The sequence below is a fragment of the Lynx canadensis genome, chromosome E2 (assembly GCF_007474595.2).
Source record: "Lynx canadensis isolate LIC74 chromosome E2, mLynCan4.pri.v2, whole genome shotgun sequence".
NCBI lineage: Eukaryota > Metazoa > Chordata > Mammalia > Carnivora > Felidae > Lynx > Lynx canadensis.
The window spans coordinates 33,824,979-33,830,608 of NC_044317.1; the positions used below are offsets into that span (position 1 = coordinate 33,824,979).

General features: G+C 45.1%; 1 non-coding gene across 1 annotated transcript; it reads right to left on the reverse strand.

Annotated features, from left to right (window-relative positions):
• Positions 1–5,188: 5,188 nt before the first annotated feature.
• Positions 5,189–5,295, reverse strand: LOC115503609. Its single transcript, XR_003965444.1, has one exon. It is a non-coding gene; the product is annotated as a U6 spliceosomal RNA (small nuclear RNA).
• Between the last annotated feature and the right edge of the window lie 335 nt (positions 5,296–5,630).

Sequence of the window (5,630 nt, forward strand, 5' to 3'; positions counted from 1 at the left end):
GAACGCGGGAGGTGTCCTGAGGGAGCTGTGGAAGTACACCTCGGTGAGTGTTCCGCCAAGGGCAGGGAGGCCTCGCGCCACCTCACTGCAGTCCCTATGCCCCTTACTATCTCCTGGATGGGGAGTTCCGGGAGGCTGAGGCGGGCTGGTGCCTGGGAACCTGTGTTCCCCCTCCTTGGGGGCCTCAGTTTCCCCACTTGAGAAGTGGGCAGGTGGGCTGGACGCATTGCCTTACAATCAACCGGGAAGCTACAGCAACCTCTCCTGCCTCCTTTATAGCCTCCCTGCCCATCCTCTTGCTTTCCCGCCTTGGCGTGTCCTCATCACGAGCAGGTCGGAGCTCTCTGGATCAGCCTTCCCCTAGCCTCCCTTTACCTTCGTGGGAAAACTTGCTCATCTGCTGTGGCTGGCTCCAGTTCATGCTTTTCCTCCGCTGTTTACCCTTGCAGCCGATTTGGTGATTGCACCAGGCTTCTAGAGTTAGACCTGCGTGTGAATCTGGGTGGACCACTGATGAGCTGTGTGACCCTGGGCAAGTTACCTTACCTCTCCGTGCCCCCATTTTCTCATCCCCCAAATGGGGTAATAACAGAACCTACCATAAATGAGTTAATGTGAAGGTTTAGAGCAGATATATTTTCCTGTTGCGACATTTCCAAAGTGCCTCCGCTTCTCAGCCTGTTACCACGCAATTGTAGTTTTGCTTCAATGATAACCTACTTGACTGCTTAATGTTTGATTAATAAATTATTCCCAGGAGGACAGGACGGTGCTCTTATCTGCTCACCCTGTGTGGAGGAGCCTGAAGCCAGGACTGGCTAGGCTGGGCGTACAGGGGTGATCCAGATGGTTGTGCCCTCAGTCTGAAAGAGGCATTTGAACAAGTATGGCTAGGTTGGGTCTTATTTGGGGAGTTCAGCGTCTGGGCAATATCAGTTAAGGTCAATATTACTCTTGAAAGAAGGGTGCTTGCCTTGGCTCATTGGGAGGAACATGTGACTCTTGATCTTGGGGGTCCTGGGGTTGAGACCCCCATTGGGTGTAGAGATTACTTAAATACATACACTTAAAAAAATATTACTCTTGAAGGAATTGAATCTTGAAAGCTGCAAACTGAAATTTATGGGTTTTGTTTTGTTTTTGGTCATCTTTGTATTCCAGCTTTGTCCCAGTCCCAGGAGCAGTGAAGTGAGGGCCACGTGGCTACCTCCTGTTTCAGAACGTAAATGCCTCCTGTCGTGGCTCTGCCATAGTGGAAGAGCGAGAGCAGACAGGAGGCTACTGCAGTTCAGTGTTGGCTTTCTAATTCTGCGCTTATTTAAGTGTTGAGAATGCGCTGGAATCCCCAGCTCCTCCATTTGGGTGGGTGACCACTAGCTTCTAGGGTGAGGTTTTATTTTGCCAGTTCCCATGACACGTGGACTTGTGGGGTGACCCTGCTCCCAAGCTTGTGGTGGAAGAATTTATGTCCTCCTTACACATTTGTAAATTGACAGAGTATTTTTTTTTATTATACTTGTAAAGAGTTGCAAAAGATACCATTACCATCCTATCCTGTGGTTTTCATATGCATGTTTTCATCCTATTTTGAGTAAAATCTAGGAGGTGTAGATTTCACTCGGGTTATGGAAATTATATGGCAGAGCACCTATCTGGCCAAATTGGGCCTCACTGTCCAACCCAGAAGAATGACTTCACTTTTTATTTTATTTTATTATTTTTAAAGAATTTATTTTTAAGTTAATAAAACCTCTACGACCTAACTTGGGGCTTGAACTTACAACCCCAAGATCAAGAGTTGTGTGCTCTCCCAACTGAGCCAGCCAGGTGTCCCCTGACTTTACTTTTTTTTTTTTTAATTTTTTTTTTTAACGTTTACTTATTTTTGAGGCAGAGAGAGACAGAGCATGAACGGGGGAGGGTCAGAGAGAGGGAGACGCAGAATCTGAAACAGGCTCCGGACTCTGAGCTGTGAGCACAGAGCCCGACGCGGGGCTCGAACTCACGGACCGCGAGATCATGACCTGGGCCGAAGTCGGCCGCTTAACCGACTGAGCCACCCAGGCGCCCCTTGACTTTACTTTTTAAAAACAGCTCCTTGAGGTATATATAATTGACATACCACATAATTGACTCATTTTAAATTTAATGATTTTTTTGTAGAATTACATGATACTGTTAAGGTCAGGCATCGGGCAGGGTAAAGATGAGTCAGAGGCTAAAAAATTTTAGCAGTCAAAGGCTTTATTGGGAACTAAGGTCTTGGGCGAGGTTCTGTGACTCAGGGACAGAGAGAGAGAGGAGTCAGGGAAGTCGCGCCTGGGTGGGGTGGGGTGGGTTTTTTTTTAAGCTGCAGCGGTTCCGGGTTTAGGTCCGGGTGGGCCTTTTTCTCTCCAGGTCGTGCTGTCGCTTGGTGATTGGTTGACCTTCGATTCGTTCTGGCGCGCCGCTTGGGGCTTTCCCTTGGGTTGCGCTGGCAAGATGGCCGTCCCCTCCACTGTGGTTCCAGGGACATCCTGACAGATACCATTACCATAGTCCATTTTGGAGCATTTCTGTGACACCAGAAACATGCTTCCCGTTCTACCCCAGGCAACCAGTGATCTTTCTGTTTCTATGCATTTATATTATCTAGATATTTCATATAAATGGAATCAATAGTTGTTGGTTTGGCAGCTCGTTGGGAGCTTCTGGGTGTAATCTGAAACCGGCAGAGGACAGAGAGCAGCGTTTCTGAAGAAAGAGGGAAGTCACTGCAGATTGGTAGGTGGTAGGTATAACACATACCTTGTCTTGGACGGCTACGGCACAAGTAGATCTCCACACCCACCCACCAAATCGTAAACGTTTATATCGAGATTTTACCTGCGTTCAGTAATGTGTACCGTCCAGATGGTCTTAGTACCACATCGCTATCTCAAGGCTCTGTCCTTAGGGCAGTCTCTGGGAGTGTGAAAGGCAAGCGGGAGGCATGGTCCAAGGATAGGGGAGGGAGTAAGGAGCCTCCGGCTGCTGGGATCTGCTCACAGGTCAGCCGGTGGTCATGTCCTCTCAATGACCTCCTCCACCATTAAGATGTTAGCCTTTTGTGACTGGCTTTCATTTTAGTGTACTGGTTTTTTTTAATGTCTATTTAGGGGCGCCTGGGTGGCTCAGTCGGTTGAGCGTCCGACTTCGGCTCAGGTCATGATCTCGCATCGTGAGTCTGAGCCCCGCGTGGGGCTCTGTGCTGACAGCCCAGAGCCTGGAGCCTGCTTCGGATTCCGTGTCTCCCTCTCTCTCTCTCTGCCCCTCCCCCACTCGCACTCTGTCTCTCTCTCCCTCAAGAATAAACAAACATTTTTTTTTTAATGTTTGTTTATTTTTGAGGGAGACAGACACAGAATGCGAGCTGCGAGGTCATGACCTGAGCCGAAGTCGGACGCTCAACCGTCTGAGCCACCCAGGCGCCCCTAGCATACTGTTTTTGAGATTCATCCATTTTGTGGTGTGTATCAGTACTTAATTCCTTTTTATCACTGAATAGTATTTGATGGTATGGATGTACGACTTTTTTTACTTTTTCCTGTTCACCAGGGATGGACATTTGAATTGTTTTCATCTTTTGGCTATTGTGAATAATGCTTCTATGAACATTCGCACACAAATCTTTGTGTGGACATAGGTTTCACTTTTCATGGGTGGATGAGTTGAATTGCTGTTTATGTTTACCTTTTTTAAGAACCTGCCAAACTGCTTTCCAAAGTGGTCGTACCATTTTATATTCCTACCAGCAATATATGAGGGTTCCAGTTTTTTCACATCCTCACCCATACTTGTCCTTTTGATTATACCCGTCCTACTAAATGGGAAGTGCTATCTCACTGTGGTTTAAAAAAACAAACAGAATATAGCCAACGGTCAGTGGTGCCATAATAGTGTTGTCTGCTGACAGAGGGTAGCTGCACTTGTGGTGAGCACAGAATAATGTATAGGCTTGTTGAGTCACTCACTATTCACTATGTGGTGCACCTGAAACTAGTGAAACATTGTATGTCAACTATACTTGGATTTTAAAAAACTGCGGTAAAATACACATGACAAATTTGCCATCTTAACCATTTTTGAGTGTACAGTTCAGTGGTATTATGTATATTCACCTTCTTGTGCAACCAGTCTCCAGAACTTTTTTATCTTGCTAAACCAATACTCCTTGCCCATTAAACAACAACTGTCTATTCTCCCTCTTCCTAACCTCTGGCAAGCACCGTTCTCCTTTCCTTTTCTATATATTTGACTATTCTAGGCACCCCACGTAAGTGGAATCCTATAGTATTTGCTCTTTTGTGTCTGGCTTATTTCATCTAGCATAATGTCCTCAAGATTCATCCCTGTTGTAGCACGTCAGAATCTCCATCCTTTTTAAGGCTGGTTAATATTCCACTGTATGGACATACCACATTTTGTTTATTCGTTCTTCCATGACGGACCCTTGGGTTTAGCTCTTATGTGTGAACTGTGCTGCCATGAACATGGGTATACAAATGTCTCTTGAGACCTTGCTTTCAATTCATTTTGGGGTATACCCAGAAGTGGAATTACTGAATGACCTGGTAATTCTATTTTTAATTTTTTGAGGAACTGCCATTTTGTTTTGTATAGGGGCTGCACCATTTTACATGCCCACCAACAGTACACAAGGGTTCCAATTTCTCCACACCTTCACCGACATTTATTATTATTATTTATTTTAATTTTTACATTTTATTTATTTTTTATAGAGCACAAGTGAGTGAGGGGCAGAGAGAGATGGAGACACAGAATCTGAAGCAGGCTCCAGGCTCTCTGAGCTGTCAGCACAGAGCCTGATGCGGGGCTCGAACTCAAAAACCGTGAGATCATGACCTGAGCTGAAGTCGGATGCCTAACCGACTGAGCCACCCAGGCACACCTGTTTTGTTTTGTTTTGTTTTGTTTTTTGATAGAGGCCCTTATGGGTATGATATCATTGTGGTTTTGATTTGCACTTTCCTTATGACTGATGATGTTGAGCACTTTTTCATGTGGTTTGTGCCGTGCGTACATCTTCTTTGAAGAAATGTCTACTCAAATCCTTTGCCCATTTTATTTATTTATGTAGTTAGTTTCTTTTTTTTTAATATATGAAATTTATTGTCAAATTGGTTTCCATACAACACCCAGTGCTCATAAAAATAAGGAACGCTTCACGAATTTGCATGTCATCCTTGCACAGAGGCCATGCTCATCTTCTCTGTATCGTTCCAATTTTAGTATATGTGCTGCCGAAGCGAGCACCCTTTGCCCATTTTAAAATTGGGTTATTTTTCTTTTTATTATTGAATTGTAAGAGTTCCTTGTATGTACTAAATGTAAGCTCTTTATTAGATGCGAGAGTTTCTTTAAAACATTTTTTTATATGTTTTTTCTTTTTGGGAGAGAGAGAGAGAGAGAGAGAGAACAGGGGAGGGGAAGAGAGAAAGGGAGACAGAGGATCTAAGACGGGCTCTGTGCTGACAGCAGATAGCGCAACGCGGGGCTTGAGCTCATAAACGTTGAGATCATGACCTGAGCCGAAGTCAGAGGATTAACCGACTGAGCCACCCAGACACTCTTATCAGATATGAGATTTG